Raw genomic sequence first — 19,906 nt, forward strand, 5'->3', positions numbered from 1 at the left:
TTATGCTAATAGAAACAGTGTATATTCAAACAGCTGAATTTGTCAAACTGAAAAGGAAAAGTGCAGTAGCCCTCTTTTGGCCAGCTGAGGCAGTGCAGCAATAAAAGGGATATCGCAGCATTCTGGGCTCCATAAAGTAGGAGACCTTTCTGGTCACATTGGTACTTTGTCTAGCATCTTACTAGACGGACTTTAAAACCCAAAAAACAGTTTAAACCCCTGAATTCCTTAAAACCTAAAACCCGTGCCAACTTTACAGGTTTCTCTGGCAGGAGCCCCAGCGCTTCCCATGTGCATTGTATTTTTAAACGCCTGTAGAATTGCAACCAACATTTTTGCAAATGAAACTGGAGAGTTGATCTTAATTATTCTACTCACCACGTGTCCCAGAGCGCGGTTTTTATTTTACAGAAGCTGTTGCAGAAATCTAGTAAAAATCGCAAAAAATAAACATTAAAATCCAGACATTGGAGAATGAACTATCACATGATTTTCTTGCACGCCAACAACCGGACGTGATGTCATAAACTGGGTCTTTTTTCCCGGACTTCACTCGCACTTTTGCTTTCATCTCGGCTCGTTTTTGGTATTTATTGCTCTTTTACAAACACACACACACACACACACCAGACACACAACACACACCTAGACACCTGCACACACATTTCTGGAAACACAAAGATCAGGACACGCCAAACGGTATTTGGAGCTTAGTACAGAGCCAGATGAAGGCGGGATTCTGTCCACTCATCTGGTCTGGATTCAGCCGACAGCGGAGATGAAGCTGATTTTATTGATGGGATAGGTCCTTCCCATGATATGTGTGTATATGTTTATGAAATATTACTTGTTTCTGAGTTAGAGAAAACTAAGAAAAATATACAATTGAAAGAATTTCACCGTGTAACGCATCATCATTATATTATGCACGTTATGTATACATCTATCACACTGTAATGTTTTCTGTGTGCAGTGTTGATAATGAGGAGGAGGAAGAAGAGACCTCCTACTCCCCTGAGGCACCCAATGCTCTGGAAACCGGCAGAGGGAGAGGAAAGAGTCAGCCTTTAGGTCACAGGAGCTGCAGCAGTCATTCCACTGGCAACTGTGGACAGGAACTGTCACAAAGCCTACCACAGCTCCACTGATCAAACTGAAAGCTAATATTTGACTGTGCCTGTCATTGCAATATTGTAAATACTTTATTGTAAATAGTTTTTTTTAATGCTCATTTTGTCTTTTTGGATTCAGCTTTTTTGTATCTTGATAAAACTTATACTTTTAATTTGTGTTCATCTGTTCTAGTTTCAACACAGTAACAAATGATTATATTTTATGTTGTTTTTTGGACTTTTTATTGTTTGAAGGTGGTCTTATGAACAGGTCTGTGTGCTCATAGGTATCTGGCACACTTAGAGATTTGATTACACTTCTGTAAATAGTATATTTTGATGCACATTTTATCTTTTCCCAAATTGTTCTCAATGTACATTTTATTTCCGTTTTTGTCTCCGTTTATAAAAATGTGTGTACTTCAAAAAGGAAGTTATGGACACACTCCAAATACATTTTCTGTGGTTTGAAAGGATTGTGTGCAACTTTTTTGCATTACAATTTTTGAGGGATACAGCTTTATTTCTATATTTAGGAAAATATGTGTAAAACAAAAAAAACAATAAAAAATTTTCTGGTGGTTAATTGCATTCTTTAGAAATTTACTTAGTTAATATGGAGTAGTTATATACAGTACAGACCAAAAGTTTGGACACACCTCATTCAAAGAGTTGTCGTTCTTGCAATGACTATGAATATTGTAGCTTCACACTGAAGCATCAAAACTATAAATTAATACATGTTGAATTATATACTGAACAAAAAAGTGTGAAACAACTGAAAATATGTCTTATATTCTAGGTTCTTCAAAGTAGCCACCTTTTGCTTTGATTACTGCTCCGCACACTCTTGGCATTCTGTTGATGAGCTTCAAGAGGTAGTCACCTGAAATGGTTTTCACTTCACAGGTGTGCCCTGTCAGGTTTAATAAGTGGGATTTCAAGCCTTATAAATGGGGTTGGGACCATCAGTTGTGTTGTGCAGGAGGTGGATACAGTACACAGCTGATAGTCCTACTGAATAGACTGTTAGAATTTGTATTATGGCAAGAAAAAAGCAGCTAAGTAAAGAAAAACGAGTGGCCATTATTACTTTAAGAAATGAAGGTCAGTCAGTCCGAACAATTGGGAAAACTTTGAAAGTGTCCCCAAGTGCAGTCGCAAAAACCATTAAGCGCTACAAAGAAACTGGCTCACATGAGGACCGCCCCAGGAAAGGAAGACCAAGAGTCACCTCTGCTGTGGACGATGAGTTCATCCGAGTCACCATCCTCAGAAATTGCTCAGATTAGAGAACAAGAGAACAGGTCCATGTCACACAGAGTTATAGCAGCAGACACATCTCTAGAACAACTGTTAAGAGGAGACTGTGTGAATCAGGCCTTCATGGTAAAATAGCTGCTAGGAAACTACTGCTGAGGACAGGCAACAAGCAGAAGAGACTTGTTTGGGCTAAAGAACACAAGGAATGGACATTAGACCAGTGGAAATCTGTGCTTTGGTCTGATGAGTCCAAGATTAAGATCTTTGGTTCCAACCACTGTGTCTTTGTGCGGTGCAGAAGAGGTGAACGGATGGACTCTACATGCCTGGTTCCCACCGTGAAGCATGGAGGAGGAGGTGTGATGGTGTGGGGGTGCTTTGCTGGTGCCACTGTTGGGGATTTATTCAAAATTGAAGGCATACTGAACCAGCATGGCTACCAGAGCATCTTGCAGCGGCATGCTATTCCATCCGGTTTGCGTTTAGTTGGACCATAATTTATTTTTCAAAAGGACAATGACCCCAAACACACCTCCAGGCTGTTTAAGGGCTATTTGACCAAGAAGGAGAGTGATGGGGTGCTGCGCCAGATAACCTGGCCCCCACAGTCACCGGACCTGAACCCAATCGAGATAGTTTGGGGTGAGCTGGACCGCAGAGTGAAGGCAAACAGGCCAACAAGTGCTAAGCATCTCTGGGAACTCCTTCAAGACTGTTTATTTCAGAAATATTTTCAGTTGTTTCGGACTTTTTTGTTCAGTATATAATTCCACATGTGTTGATTCATAGTTTTGATGCCTTCAGTGTGAAGGTACAATATTCATAGACATGAAAATAAAGACAACTCTTTGAATGAGAAGGTGTGTCCAAACTTTTGGTCTGTACTGTACAATGTATTAAAATTTGGGATGTAAGGGTTGTATTGATGTCTAGCAAATTGAAATGCTCCAAAAAATAGCTCTACAGCATGTAAAAATATGTTCTGATGAACTTATTCTATGGTAGATCATAATGGGTAAGATAAACTCCAATGGCCCCTTACTCTTTGGAGTCTTCAGGTTTCAGCACTCTTAAGTTATTTCTGCATGATGTTTCCTCGCTTCTTCTTTGAAAATTGTAATACAGCGTATCTCACAAGATTTATTGCACCTGTAATCAGCTTTGTCAGATTCCTCAACTGCTTATCTCTGTAACAAGACAAAAAAATTAAACCTAGAGTAAAAAGAAAACAAGTTGAGAGGTCTGAAGGTAATCTTTAATCATATCTGATTGATTGCCTTAAAATTCTCAATATACAGATTCATTGTAAATGCAGATGCATTGTCATCATTTTTATGCTGCTTAGAAAATGATTTTGATAGTAGTTTTTTTTAATACTTGCTGCTTCCTTCTGGAAATGTGTTCTTTTTGTTAACATGAACTTGATTGTAATGATTGCAGAGAGCTCAGTTCTGACTAGATCAAGGTTTAATTGCAAGGTTAATGTTTAAAGTCAAATGATTTATTTAAGAGTGTGTTTATCTGTATTTAAGTTATGCTGTGTCTTAAATTTTTAAATTTAGATAATTCAAGGTCTGCAAACACAAATAAAATTAAAGCTGCAAGAAGCATTGAAGGCCCTCAAACCTCAGCGCAACTCGGACTGTGCAGCGACCGTGGGAGCCTGGCATCGCCGGCTGCACGCCACCAACAAGGTCCCCATTCAATTCCTAATGTCGCCTCTAGGTGGCGCTGTGAGCGTCATGTCATGATCTTCACTCATGCAGAATTCTGGTCTGGCGAGAAGTATTCAAAATTTGGGGGAAATCCGACCTTCCACATGGAAGCTGCACTCACTTGTTTATTAGTGGGTTGGCCTGAAATGAGGTCATAAACTGACTGTGGCAACATGTTCAGTTTTGATCCCTGATGATGTATACTACATATGAAGTGGATCTGGTGATGTATGAGGGAGACAGAGCACTTAAAATGTCCTAGGAGGCGCTGTTGATCCAAACTCCAATGTAATCCAATAGAGCTGTTTTTTGGGCTGACAAAGATCAACTATAATCAGTTTGGAGTAAATCGGACATTCCTAATGGAAGCTGTGTCTTGGGTCTTCCTTTGGGCCTCTTCCCGGTGGGACATGCCCGGAACACCTCACCAGGGAGGCGTCCAGGCATCCTAACCAGTTGCCTGAGCCACCTGAACTGGCTCCTCTCAACATGGAGAATCAGTGACTCTACTCTGAGTCCCTCCCGGATGACCAAGCTTCTCACGCTATCTCTAAGGGAGAGCCCAGACACCCTGCGGAGGAAACTCATTTCGGCCGCTTGTATCCGTGATCTCGTTCTTTCGGTCATGACCCAAAGCTCATGACCATAGATGGGGGTAGGAATGTAGATCGACCAGTAAATCGAGAGCTTCGTTTTTTGACTCTCTCTTCACCACGACAGACCGGTACAGTGCCCGCATCACTGCTGACGCAGCACGAATCCATATATCGATCTCCTGGTCCATTTTTCCCTAATTTGTGAACAAGACCCAAAGATACTTGAACTCTGACCCGGAGAAGACACTCTACCCTTTTCCAGCTCAAGACCATGGCCTCGGACTTGGAGGCACTGATTCTCATCCCATCACCCTCACCGAAACCGAGTCGGACCAAGCTCTGACACTGGTCATATAGGGACCTAACAGCCCGTATCAAAGGGCCCGGTACCCCATACTCCCGGAGTACACCCCACACGATTCTCCAAGGGACACTGTCGAACGCCTTCTCCAAGTCCACAAAGAACATGCAGACTGGTTGGGGGAACTCCCATGCACCCTCCAGGACCCCGTTGAGGGTGTAGAGCCGGTCCAGTGTTCCATGACCAGGATGAAAATCACACTATCTTCCTGAATCCGAGTTTCGACGATCTGATGGACCCTCCTCTCCAAAACCCCAAATAGACCTTACCAGGGAGGTTTCGGGGTGTGAATAGGTGGACCACCAACCCGGTCTGCCAATCCAGTGGAACTACCCCTAATGTCCACGCAATACTGCAGAGTCGCGTTAACCAACACAACCCTACAACATCCAGAGCCTTTAGGAACTCAAGGCGAATCTCTCCCCCCCCCCGGGGCCTTACCACCGAGGAGCTTTTTAATCACATTGGTGACCTCAGCACCAGAGATTGGAGAGCGCGCCCCAAGGTCCCCGGGCTCCGCTTACTCGGTGGAAGACGTGGCGTGGGATTGAGGAGGTCTTAGAAGAACTCTGCCCACCGACACACAACGTCCCGAGTTGAGGTCAGCAGCACACCCTCCCCACTGTGAACAGTGTTGGTGGTGTACCTCTTCCCCCCTTGCCGCATGCTGCTTGGACTGCCGGTACCCATCAGATGCTTCCGGAGTCCCACAGGCCAAAAAGACCCAATCGGATTATTTCAGCCTGACAGCATCCCTCACCTCCGGTGTCCACCAGCGGGTTCGAGGATTGCTGCCATGTCAGGCACCAACAACCTTGCGACCACAGCTCCGGTAAGCTGCCTCGGCAATGGAGGTGCAGAACATGGCCCACTTGGACTCAATGTCCCCCACCTCCCCCGGAACGTGTTTGAAGCTCTGCCTCTCTGGAGACTCTGCCAGGCGTTCCTAGCAGACCCACAAGATTCGTTTGAGTCTGCCAGGCCTGACCGGCATCCTCCACCACCATCGCAGCCAGCTCACCACCAGGTAGTGGTCAGTGGAAAGCTCCGCTCCCCTCTTCACCCGAGTGTCCAAGACATGTGGCGGCAGATCAGATGACACAACAACAAAGGCGATCATTGGACTGCGGCCTAGGGTGTTCTGGTGCCAAGAGCACATATGGACACGCTTATGCATGAACATGGTGCTAGTTATGGACAATCCATGAAGAGCACAGATGTCCAATAACAAAACATCACTCGGGTTCAGAACGAGAGGGGCTGATCAATATAAATGTTTTAAATTTCTTCTGCAAAATGTTTTTGTTTTTGGGGAATGTCTTTCTCTAATTTTGAGACACATGATGATCATTATGTCAATCCTCTTAAACATGTAAACTTTTAAAATTTAGTCCTACACTCAACGGTTTTTGATTTATTTTGATACGTTTAGTTTTTAACAAATGCTGTTTGGGATTTTTTTCAGTCTACTTTAGTGATTATTCTTTAATTCCCCTTCTACAAGAAGGTTGTCCTGTTTTCCAGATTCTTACAGTATCCTGATGAAATCGAACCATGTACACCCAAATTACAGTGTACTAAAAGTGTTGTACGTTTATAATTCCCCTCCAAAAAAGTTAAAGACCGTTTATTGATTGATTAACTATTCTTAAGTTGCATATTTTTTTTTTTGTAGATGAAAAATGTAGATCTTGAAGATTGAGGTGAACTCTTCGACTCTACGTCGGGTAGTGAAGAGAAGTACATTCCAAATTCTGCTGATAAAAGCGACACTGACGGTAGCATGGAATTATATATTCAGCCCAATCATCCCAATCAAGATTTGTCAGTGGATTACTTACCTTCAGAAACTCTTGCTGAATGTGACAGCACATCGGACAATGTGAATTTAGATGAACACGGTTACTCCAGACAGTGGTTCTGAAGAATAACCTACTTCTAGCCAAACAATTCTTGTTGATGCAAGCCAAAAAAAAGGAGGAAAAAGAATCTATAACAATATACATTTGTCATGGTTTGAGGGTGTTTTTGTTTTTGTTTGGGTTTTAGTTATTTTTATTTCCAGTTTACGTTTTGGGTCTTGTTTCTGTTTATTATTTTCCTGGCTGTGCTTTAGTTTCTTATTATTGTTCATGTACTGTTCGTTATGTTTTCCCAAATAGTTTTGTATATTCGGTTTTCTGTTTTGACTAGTCACGTTTTGTTCTCCCTTTGTCTGTCAGCCATCTCCTTCCTCCACATTGGAGTTATTTGTTATGCTTAAAATAAACCATCTATACTTATGGTTAAGTTGCCTGTCCATCTGCATTATGGGGTCCTCCGCCACACCGTTCCGGACAACATTACTGTTTGTACAGCAGCAAACCATATGCGAAGATGGCAAGACATCTAGAACATACAGTCAAAGATATAACAGATGTGGCTAAATCTCTCAGCTTTCCAAAGTATTCCAAGGAGCCAAAAAAACATGTCGATTATATCCGCAACAAAGGGAACTATGCTCACATGCTGTCATTATGAAGTCAGGAGTCGAAGAGCTTGTGCCATTTAAGCAGCCACTTAAAGAAATGCAGAGTGAGGACTTCATGCACTATGAATATTGTCAAGATCTTTTTACAAGAAAGTTGCTACGATGACACATGCTTAACTGTATACTTAGACCAGGACCAGCCTGCACAAAACCAGGAAAACATCGTGTCCAGTCCTTGTGTACATATGTAGGTTGTGTACCTTCCCACATAAGTAAGCAACTGTGAAAAACAATCAGTGCAATGAATCCTGGGCCAATTACTGATATCATTAAGAATGATCCACTGATTGTTGACACGGGGCAACATTTGTTAAACATAGCAACTTTACCCAGGAATCAACATGTGAAGATGAGAGAAATGGGAAGGCTTATTTACAGTGCCAGGAAATACATGATTTTAAATAAAATGGAAGCCCTCGTAGATCCAAAGACCTACATTGAGATGGTGAAAGCTGCTCAGTGGGCATGCGGATTTGACGGTGAAAGAAACAAAATCAAGATTTCATCACTTTTAAACAAACTTGGGAATTCTCTGGTTAAAGTTTGTTAAAAGCACAGGGTTTGATATCGAACAACAGAGCACTTGTGAGAAAGGCCAGTTGGGTTTCAACATGTCTATCAAGAAAAGTAGGAGTTGAGCTCTGCAACAGCTTTAAGAAACATCAGAGAAGATAAATGGAACATACCTACTCTCATGCCCTTTACAGAAGATGTCCAAAAGCTGCATACACATCTGAATTAAAAGCAAGATAAATGGTACACTTCTCTCTCTAGAAGCCCCTCTACAAAAGCTTGGACAGAGTTGGCAAAGGTATCGTTAACCCCTCTTTAACCGTTGCAGAGAAGGAGAATCAGAATCAGCTTTATTGCCAAGTTCGTACATACGAACTTGGCAATAAAACAAGGAATTTGACTCTGGTACACTTTGCTGTCTGGTTTTTGTTTTTGCATTACAGAATATACATATATACAATATACAGATATACACATATATAAATGAAAAGGTGCATTTGCAACATCTGTATGCTGTTGTTTTGTACTCTATTGAATGCTCAACAGAGGAACAGCCTGGGGGAAAAACTGTCTCTGTGGCGGCTGGTTTTAGTGAACAGTGCACTGTAGCGGCGGCCTGAAGGTAAAACTCTCTTTATGTGCAGGGTGTGTAGGGTCTGCAGAGATTTTTGCAGCTCTTTTTCTCACCCTAGACCTGTATAAGTCTTGGATGGGGGGAAGGGCAGCCCTGATTATTCTCTCTGCAGTCCTGATTATTTGTTGCAGTCTGCACCTGTCCTGTTTTGTGGATGAGCCAAACCACACTGAGATGGATGAAGACAGGACAGACTGAATGATGGCAGTGTAGAAGATGACCTGCAGCTTCTGTGGAAGGTTGTACTTCTTGAGTTGCCTAAGGAAGTACAGTCTCTGCTGGGCCTTCTTTTGAACAATGTCTATGTGTGAAGACCATCTCAGGTCATCAGAAATGGTGGTTCCTAGGAACCTGAAGTGGTCCACAACTGTTACGGTGTTGTTGAGGATGGAGAGGGGGGTGTATGGGGGTGGTGTTCTCCAAAAGTCCACCACCATTTCCACAGTCTTGAGTGGGTTGAGTTCCAAGTAGTTCTGACCTCACCAGTGTACCAGCCGATCCACCTCCTGTCTGTATGCAGACTCATCACCGTCCTGGATCAGACCAATGACAGTGGTGTCTTCTCCAAACTTCAGGAGTTTCACGGACGACTCCGCTGAGGTGCAGTCATTTGTGTACATGGAAAAGAGGAGTGGGGATAGAACACACCCCTGGGTGGCACCAGTACTTATAGATCTGCTGCGGGAGAAGATGCTCCCCAGTCTCACCTGCTGCTGTCGGTCCGTCTGGAAGCTGTTGATCCACTGACAGGTGGAGGCTGGGTCATTGAGCTGGGTGAGCTTCTGGTGGAGGATGTCTGGTAGGATGGTGTTGAAGGCTGAGGTGAAGTCTATAAACAGGATCCTGGCGTAGGTCCCTGGGCGGTCGAGGTGTTGCAGGATGAAGTGTAGACCTAAGTTGACAGCATCATCTGCCGACCTGTTTCGGCAGATGATGGGCCCCCTGCTGGACCTCCTGCAGACATCCTGTGATGTCTTTCAGGTGATTCAACACCAGCTGCTCAAATGATTTAATGACCACCAGGATGGTGGGTTTTCCTGACCCACCACGATGGTGGGTATCGGGATGATGGTGGATTGTTTAAGGTAGGAGGGGATCTCACACATCTCCATTGACTTGTTGAAGATCTGGGTGAAGATTGGAGCCAGTTGATTTGCACAGGCTTCCAGGCATGATGGGGAGACATTATCAGTCACCCGCATGCCCTTGGAGGCATTTTTATCAAGAGATACGTCTGCCCAGCACATGGATGTTGACTGGGCACTCTCAAGGATTGTCACCAGGGGAAAACAGGGACGCCTAGTTCTGATTCTTCAAACTCCTAACATGCTGTGTATATTAGAACACCTTGTGAAACAGAGAGAGACTGGTGGGGTCGTAAAAAACAACTGTTATTCGTTTGCAAGACCAGATGCCATGAAATATTTCGGAGGTTCAGATTGCCTCCGTGACTTTGCAAAGGCCTGCAGGGCAAAGCGCTCCAGGTCCCTGGTATCTAAAACATGCTGAATTCTACAGACTTCCAGAGGAGACCTTACAACTTGCAAAGACCAGCAAAGTTCTGATGGCTCTAGAACAAGGAAGACTGGCTGAGTTTCATAGCAAGAACTTAGATAAAAGTAGGTGTATCTGTCAGCCTTCTATGTTTTCTGATCATCATCTATTTAGTTTCTCAATCAGTAAATCTAATTTATGTGATCTGAACAGAAAACATTCCTCAACTTTGCTGGCAATAATGACAATAACAGCGCTGTTGAAGAGGGAAACTTTACTTCTATTGGTAGGATTTGTGAAGTTACTACAGTTATTAAAAGTCACCACAACATTGGACAATGAAGTAATGAGTTTTCTTTCACTTCACGTGTGAACTGTGTTAACATTACCAGACAACTTAATGCATCATTTTAGAGGGAAGATGACAAAATGTGCATACTCTAAAAATTGATTAGAATATATTCTTTGTAAAAATGCAAACGTTGTATTGTTATGAATGATTTAGTTTGCTTTTCTATTATCAGAAACTACAACACAAGCTCTGAATTTTGTTTATTTCACAGTGAGTGTTACCATTTTAGAAGAATGGTTTAATTTTCATAGAACTACCAGCAGTAGAAAAGCTTCCTCAAGAAACGAATGAAATGATGCAAACCCCTTTCAGGAAACATAAAACACCATCTTCGTCATCATCAGAGGAGGAGATGCCATTAGAAGCCAGCACCATATGTTCTTCCTCCAAAGGTTACATGATGTTGTCTTCCAGGTCTTAAAATATTTTTATCTTGTTTGTTTTATATCAGCCTGATAGCAAAATAAAAAGAAATGTGTCCCATGGATAATTCAATAAGCAAATAGAAATGTGTTGTTTTTTTAAAATAAAAACAATTCTACCTTCTTAAAGTCATTACTTGGCCTTTACTGTCCAGCCAACATAAGCAACTGTCATTAACATGCTCCTTAAATAATCAAAAATGCTAAAAGAACCCAGCAGATTTAAATCATTTCATTTTTTTATCTTCACGTTGTTTCAGGACTTCTGTGTCCTGAGCAAGGTAAGATTATTATGGTCTACCTGAGCAATTTTAAGTCTGCAAAACAGTTTTTAACAAACCTTGATGGTTAAGACAAAGAAGAACTAAGTCATTTTGAGTCCTTCTCTGAAGTAACTTAACAATTATGAGCCCTAGCTTGCCTCCCTAGTGCTGATAAATGATTAGCTTACTGCATAATATTTTCAGCTCTAAATGAACACCACAGACACCTCTGGTTCATGTTTCTGTGTCGGTTAGATGACAAAATATACAAAAGCTGTACTTTGACAAGCATACATTTGTACCATACCTATTGTTTACAATAATAGTCAGTATAATAAGTAAAATGGCTGTTTAGATGTGAAACCTTTTCCTGGAAACTAAGTCTTGCTGTCATGTATGACTAATGTTTTAGCTCATTACTCCACAAAAAAAAGTAATTTTCAAGCCACTATTAGAAAGTCATTTTGTTCAGCTAAATGTATAAAATCAAGTTTAATGTCAAATAATATAATTTGCATATGACTGTGCTAAGTAATATCAAAGTTTATCTGATAATTTTAAGGCAAAGGACCACTGAAGAGAACTGTTTGGAGCCCAGAAGAAGTGCAGGTTGTGGAAAGACACCTGAATCGTTTCATCACGTCTTCTATTGTACAGGCAAAGTATGAATGTGAGAGGTGTTTAAACGCTGAACATAATGCTACGCAACCGAACATGGCAGAATGTTAAATTCTATGTTTACAACCACATAATATTCAACAAAAAAAAACCTCCAACGTAGTTAATTTAGAGATCAAGAACCAAATTTTTTTTATTTTCTTTTGACATGTTTAGGCAAAAGTTGCCTGAGCTGAAGTTTTACGTAAGGGTCACTGGAACTCGTCATCTTGTCAGTAAAAAAAAAAAAAAAAATGAAAATAAAAGTCTGAGTTGAAGTTTTAGACATGCTTCTTAAATTTGAGTTGTATTGCAGGTTAAACTGACTATTAAATAGCTGGATACATCTGACAGAAATGCTGTTTTTAATTTTTGAAATCTCAAAATATTGTTTCTTAAAGAGTACTTAGTCCTCTTCATGTTGTCAGAAAATAAAAGTTTTTTTCTTATGTTTTATTATTGATAGTAGGGCCTAGATGATGGGGTTGCAGTTTCATATGGCTGGCTGCATGATTTAAGTAATGTAATGAAAATTTGGTCTGTTTTCTTCCAGGTCCCCAACAAGTAATCAGAGTGTGTAAATTATGCAAATAATATGTAAATCTGTTTCCCATCAGCCATGTTTATTAGAACTTTAATTAGATCTCAATAAGCATGGTCCTGACAGCTTGATGACTGTACTTTCGAATTTCAGTTATTTAAAGGTTTGTATAGGCTAATACAGCTCTGAATGTTGTACCTGAGTCTGTAGAACCCCCAGAAAGGGTGGTCCCCACAGGTGATGATCATAACGTTTTTCCCATTGCCCATGGAAACCATTCTGTGTGTGTGTGTATGAAACACAGCAGTAAAGTTAACAATGTTCCACTAATCCCATATACAACCCAAAACACCTCAGATCATTTAAATATGGATGAAAGCATTAAATGAGCACCAAAATTGAGCATGTACACACAGACCTTGGCTGATGTAAATCCACATATTCTGAAAAGCTCATAAAGAGAAGACCAGAGCAGAGTTCACTTTTCTATCCAGAAAAGCACATGTTGCATTCTACATGCCATTATGTCTTAGCAATGCAACCTTGTCAACCTTGGACATGAACTGGAAAAATGACTTATTACTAAAGACATATTTTTTAATAGTGGCAGGTAATCATCCAAACTGCCATTCTCAGTAACATCAATGAAAAAACAGACCACAAAATAATACTTGTACATCATTGTTTTTACAGAAATCTATCACCAATAATAGTAAACTTTAATTTCCATGAGACTATGTTTACAACGTCTAAATACCGAGTACCTAGATGACTCGTAATCCAACAGTCACCCCCTTTACAGCAGTGTTTGTCTGAAATAGCTGACAGACAGTGTTGGTACAATCAAAATAATTGCACAGCCAAAACACACAAAGTTGTGTGTTTGTTTCCCTCACCAAAGCTAAAGTCTCACGGCATGGTGGTTCTTCCTCTGGGCAAACGTCATTAATATCCTGCAGATACTGAATCAAGCAAACTATAGATGTGCCAAGCCTGTCTGCCATGCTAAGGCTATCCTTGACTGTTTGCAAAGCCTCTTCATGTCCTCACCTATTTATCACGCCAAGCCCTTCCAAGTGTTCATGCAATACCTGCTCACGTTTTTGCTTGGATGAACGATTCTTTATTTTACCTTTTGTACTCACCGAACTGCCCCTGCTTGTCTACACTTGGGTACTACTTCAAAAGCCATCACCTTCTTGACACCAGTGGTAACATATGCTGATTAATGTATGTTCAGTTGACCTCCAAAACAGCAAAGCAGAAAATAACATTAGAATAATAAAGCATGTGGACCTACAAGTCTCACTTTAACATAAACTGTGTAGGTGTGTCTCTGTCATGTCGGTGGAGGAGAACCCAGGCGCAGTCAGGGGTTCTATGTCAATGACAGTTCTATGTCATTGTTAAAATAAATATTTTAACAATGGCACAGAACTTAAGGGAGGGCACAGTGAAAACATGAACACCGGTAGAGGCAGCAAAACAGGAAGAGGCAAAACAGGAAATACTAGCATTAAAATGGGAGAGTACAATGAGAGGAAGAGAGTTAATATGCTGAGGGAGATGTGTAAATGACATGGGATGTTGGTGTGTTAATTAGGAGAAAATGTGGAACAGCTGGGTCTGAAGGTAAGCAGAGAGACTAACAAAAAGAGGGGTTAATTGGCACAGGAGCTGCATCGCTAAATCAAAAGGACAAGACAAATATAAAGCTGAGGGGAATATTTAGTTTTTTTTTTTGTTTTTGTTTTTTTATCAGAATGTAACAATTTGTTTCTAAAACATTGAATATTCCTTTACAGAGAAATGAGGCTTTTGCATGTGCTCCAAATGGTAACCAGTAGGCACATCGTTTTTAAACATTTTGTGGCAAATGTTAAGGGCATCAACTAAAATATACAGAGAAATGGTGAAAGCAAACACAAATGAGAAGGATCCGAGACTTCCTCCTAGCGGGTATTCAAATAAGGTTCTACTGGGAGATCCCTAGGATCACCATGGTTGGAAGCATACCAGGTGACTGGGGCAACCCATTTAGAACTTTGCCTGGATGCCAACCCAGGGGACTGTCAGGGGACCAGCCGAGAGTCATGGAGAGCCCACAGTGGAGCTCAGGAAACTGGAATCTATGAAGGAGATCAGGAGACTGGAACTGCAACATCACCTGTGGGTGGGTCAAAGCTGCAGACAATAGAAGCAACAAGTATAGTAGCAAAGACGAAGACCATACCATGTAAACATTATTTATACACACTAAACACGCATTGTATAACTACTTGTTTCCGTTACACTCACGATGCTAAACATAGGCAATGAAAACATTGTACATAACATTGTTCTTGCGGTTCCACCCGCACATTCGAGGCGGGTCATCTTCTACCTCCTCTGAGAACGTGGGATCAGAAATGTGAACCTGTCTGTTCTTAAACTTCTCAGAGAACTTGGGAAAAGGAACATGAGACTTAAGTGGAGTTGAGGGAGGCTAAACAGGAGATGCAGATAGAGATTCAAGGATTCAAGAAACTTTTATTGTCATACCAGTTCACATTTACATGTTGTTGGAACAAAATTTGGACTCAGGTCCTGGTTTAATAAGCCTACTAAATGAAAGCTAACAATAAAAAGGCTAACTATAACAACAGAGTAAAAATATAAGCAGCGAAGAACAAGAAAATATACACTGTTAAATGGTGAAACTGAAATTACCTTTTCAAAGTACTACCGGGATAACAAGGATGGTGCCAGGATTGTAGATGGTGATCGCAACGATGGCGTAGATTGTGAAAGTAAAGTTGAAATGGAGTCTCTGAAGCAAATATAGCAGACGCAACAGATGCTTCTACTGATGTGAGACCGGCTCCTTTGCGGATGAGGGGACCGCTGTTGCTGCTGCAGATGAGGATTTGGAAACTTTTGTTGCAGGAGATGAGGACGTGGGAACAGGTGCTGCGGTAGATGAGCACATGGGATCCTCTTCTGTGTGCTTAGGACTCGCTGCTGTTGATCAACAGCGAGTTCAGGCTAGGAGTGGACTTACGTGCTCTGAGGAGACCAGGAGCAGGCTCTGCTTCACTCAGGAGGCATGAAGTGGGGTCAGCTGCAATCAGGAGATGCGAAGTGGGCTCAGCTGCTCTCAGGAAACGTGAAGCAGGCACAGGTGCTGAAAACTGCACCGAGTGAGTTGTGGGAACTACTCTCTGGTGCATACCAAACGAGGTTCATGAAGGAGTGGTGGAAGATGCTGAAAGGTTCTGGGCTTGGGAAGCTGACGATTTGCCTGTGATGAGGAGCCAGCTTTGAACCAGGAAACCTGAGATGAGGTCAGAGATGTCGAGGCAGGAATAAAGGCGTCGACCAGACCATCTGGTGTAGGGGTGTGGGATTCGGTCAGACCCTTAGAAACTGGAAGGATGATGGTGTTGCTCTGGCAGGAGGTGGAGGAAACAGGAAGCGCAGAGACGTGGTGGAGAAGACTATGGCTGAGGCCTGAAACCCTACTGACCCTGGTAGAGGAAGTGTGAGGCATTGAGCACAGGTTCCAACAGCAAAGGAAGCTGGAGGTGGTGGTGTGCTCAGTGCTGGGGCTGGTAGTCCACTTTGAGGAGGTAGAGTGGAGACATTTTGCCAGTTTGCAGAAGGATCACCGACCTCAAGCCCCTGAAAGGTGATCGCAGCTCCAAAGGGTCATTGTCCAATATTCCATCAGCATAATTGTCTAGGCTCCAGCTGCTGGGTTTCTTCTTGATCAACACAATTAAATGTTTTTGCTCTTCATTTGGTGAAGTACCTAGAGATGCATATAGTAGGTAGAAATTCCCCCTAAGTATGAGTGGCAATACTGAAAAATAAATTCCTCAAGTAAAAGAAAGAAGTACGGTGCATTTTTAGTATATTTATTTTCAAAAGGTTACTCAAGTAAATGTTAAGTATATGCAACAAGTTGCTACCCACCTCCTCTAAAGAGAAAAAAGACATGGGTATATAATTTGATAATATAAATAATGAGTTCTGAAGATGATTTTTGAGATATTAGGATACTGGAATATGTTCCAGTATAGGAATATATAGTTTTTTATTCAGCCAATTGCTGACCTTTAGATGTCACTGTTACTACTAATGATGAAATAAACAGATAGTGTCATGGCCTCAGTTTCTTGCCACAGTGCGCTGTGACTGAAGGGGGTGATGAGTCATGGCTTTCAGTCAGCCCACACCTATGAAAATAAGTCTAAAATGCTTCAAAGATGCATTCAGATTATAATATAAAAAAATTATCTGATGACTCAGAATGATACGATGAAAACTTTCTGCATCCTGTTATAGAAATAGATTAATTCTTATGGATCATACGATTGCAGTTTATCCCAACTAACATTCTGACTCAAATACAAAATTGTTTTCTACTCAGCCTCTTTTCTTTATGAAGCATGCTGAATTTAGACTAATGTAATCCAATGCTGTGGATCCAGGTAGCAGCTGGCAACATAACAAAAATAAATATGAATGTACAAAGTAATATGTACAATAGACATGACATATAATAAAGGCATATTCTTTGATTGGATATTGTTTGATAGTATTATAACTCTGTAGGAATGGGTAATTTTAATAAAAATTGGATTTTTTTTGTATTCTTTTGTCTTGTTTTTGATTTCAAATTTTGTTTATAAATTGTACATTACACTATTTCTTCCTCAAATCTTACATACCTTGAAGTACATTTAAGGATTAGCCATATTCTGCTGTCTTACATAAAAAACTAATTGTCCATTGATTTATACATTAACACAAGATCACCTCTAAATTAAAGTAGAGCTGATTGTTTGGATTTCTTCAATGCCCTCAAATTTATCTTGCAGTTGTTCTACCAGTTCTGAAATCTTGACATTTGTTGGTAGATACACTGTGGTGTAAACAGCTGTTTGGAGACCTGGATACAACTTACAAATCATAACTTAGGGGGGCTCAAGGTCCCATAAACAAACAGGTTTATTAACTACTTAATCCTTGCAGGGTTGCAGGAGGGCTGCTATCCCTCTCCAGTGGAGGATAGGCCTCCCAGGTCATTAGATGCACATGACAATCATACATGTATGCACTCACACCTAGAAAATTTAGAATAACCAATAAACCTAACATATCTTCCCCTGATGCATCAGCTTCTTACAATAATAAAATCTTAAAATCTTTCCATCTTCAGCAAGGCACAAACAGGGGCTTCGCCCATTATTTCTGTTTTATCCAGTTATTAAGCACATGGCACTATTCTTATAAAGCTATGAAGAAATTTGGACTATTCAGAGAGGTTTCATAAAAATGAAACATAAAATAATAAACAAATTTTTTGTGGAACAAAGTGATTAATGCCAGAGATACATGACACAATATTTTGCCTGATTTTACCTCTGATTCCCAGAAGGGAAAAGTCTGCATCAATCTGTAGTAGATGAGGACATTTAGCAGGGCGAGTTGGCACACAAATCTGTTAGTATGAGTGGGGGTGAAGACTGCAGTCTGCAAGTGACCTAAGTCTTTCTCTAACATGTTTGAATTTTCTGAGCTGAATCCAGATGCAGACAGGTAGTGTGAACTGATTACCGATCCAAATGCAAATGCTTGTTGCTGACAGCCAATGAAAAAGAGAGGCTGGGAAACAACATCTGCTGCCAGCTGTCTTTCCTCTTTTTTTCTTGAAAACTTTAGTTGTAACATTAAATACTTTATTAAACTCAATTTATTGTTTAACATGAATTTAAAATTTTTGTTTGCTCAGTCCAGTCCAGACCTTATGTTGTGGTCTGTTAAAAATAAAGCCAACATTAAAGGTTGTTGCAAACCCTAAACCATACATTAAAAAAAATTAACTCTCAACATGAGTATTTTTAAAAATCCAATAATCCAATCCAATAAAAAAATACTTATGTAAGAATTTCACCTATGATACTTTCAATATTTAAAATTGCATCACTATCATTGTATGAGGCAGTGGAACAAAAATATATAATGTCTTCTAAATGAATTCTAAAATAGATCTTCTTTGTAAAGAATAATTCTTTCAGGTATTAGGATGAAAATACAAGTTTTTAAAAAAAAAAAAAAAAAGGTTGGACTGGGACGTTTTTTTAGTACTAGGTAGCTGAATTATTTTCCTTAAACTAATGGTCCCAGTTCAGAGATGAAATAAGTCCTTCTACCTGGCTGGCAATGGAGTTGGACAAGGCTTTTCACAAAACTATTCACTGAATTCTTCTCTTTCTCTGTCTATTTAAAAACCTGTAGTTAATCCAGTGATCCAACACTGACACTATGATTGAGGTGGCTGACCTAAAAGTGACCCTGAACCCTTACTTAATTTGGCATAGTGACTAAGTAAATTAAACACATGAATTATGTATCAACTGGTGGCTGCCCATTACTTCTCTCCTGGCCAGATGTGCCATATAGAAAACCACTCAGAGAGCACAAGGCCACTGCATGTTAGCTGCTGATAGGGTCACATGTGGGAATTCAAAGTTGTTGCACCATAGTGCTCCACATCACCACCATAATCTAATCATCTGTTCCTTGTCCTAATATGCACATTGTCTCAAACGTTTCATCAAAGTCCATTTATGACTTATGAAATACAGGGGTTGAGCAATAAAACGGAAACACCTGGTTTTTGACCACAATAATTTATTAGTATGGTGTAGGGACTCCTTTTGCGGCCAATACAGCATCAATTCGTCTTGGGAATGACATATACAAGTCCTGCACAGTGGTCAGAGGGATTTTAAGCCATTCTTCTTGCAGGATCGTGGCCAGGTCACTACGTGATACTGGTGGAGGAAAACGTTTCCTGACTCACTCCTCCAAAACATCCCAAAGTGGCTCAATAATATTTAGATCTGGTGACTGTGCAGGCCATGGGAGATGTTCAACTTCAATTTCATGTTCATCAAACCAATCTTTCACCAGTCTTGCTGTGTGTATTGGTACATTGTCATCCTGATACACGGCACCGCCTTCAGGATACAATGTTTGAACCATTGGATGCACATGGTCCTCAAGAATGGTTTGGTAGTTCTTGGCAGTGATGCGTCCATCTAGCACAAGTATTGGGCCAAGGGAATGCCATAATATGGCAGCCCAAACCATCACTGATCCACCCCCATGCTTCACTCTGGGCATGCAACATTCTGGGTGGTATGCTTCTTTGGGGCTTCTCCACAGCGTAACTCTCCCAGATGTGGGAAAAACAGTAAAGGTGGACTCAGAGAACAATACAGGTCCTTCTCAAAATATTAGCATATTGTGATGAAGTTCATTATTTTCCATAATGTCATGATGAAAATTTAACATTCATATATTTTAGATTCATTGCACACTAACTGAAATATTTCAGGTTTTTTATTGTCTTAATACAGATGATTGTGGCATACAGCTCATGAAAACCCAAAATTCCTATCTC

General features: G+C 40.8%; 3 long non-coding RNA genes across 6 annotated transcripts in view; 1 reads left to right on the plus strand and 2 right to left on the minus strand.

Moving 5' to 3' along the window:
* LOC124868805 overlaps positions 1-19,906 on the minus strand; it is a 34,524-nt gene that overhangs the window by 11,192 nt on the left and 3,426 nt on the right. Inside the window, exon 1 of one of the 4 annotated variants that reach the window (XR_007038389.1) lies at positions 379-504. The exons of 2 other annotated variants lie outside the window; for them this stretch is intronic. This is a non-coding gene — a long non-coding RNA (uncharacterized LOC124868805). Of the gene's footprint in view, positions 1-378; positions 505-19,906 lie in introns of those variants that run through there. One more of the 4 variants, XR_007038388.1, reaches the window with a different exon arrangement.
* LOC124868806 lies at positions 523-1,698 on the plus strand. Its single transcript, XR_007038392.1, has 2 exons — positions 523-821; positions 974-1,698. It is a non-coding gene; the product is annotated as an uncharacterized LOC124868806 (long non-coding RNA).
* Positions 13,037-16,076, minus strand: LOC124868807. Its single transcript, XR_007038393.1, has 2 exons — positions 15,163-16,076; positions 13,037-14,637 (listed from the first exon to the last, which is right to left on the minus strand). It is a non-coding gene; the product is annotated as an uncharacterized LOC124868807 (long non-coding RNA).

Source organism: Girardinichthys multiradiatus, chromosome 5 (genome assembly GCF_021462225.1).
Source record: "Girardinichthys multiradiatus isolate DD_20200921_A chromosome 5, DD_fGirMul_XY1, whole genome shotgun sequence".
Lineage (NCBI taxonomy): Eukaryota > Metazoa > Chordata > Actinopteri > Cyprinodontiformes > Goodeidae > Girardinichthys > Girardinichthys multiradiatus.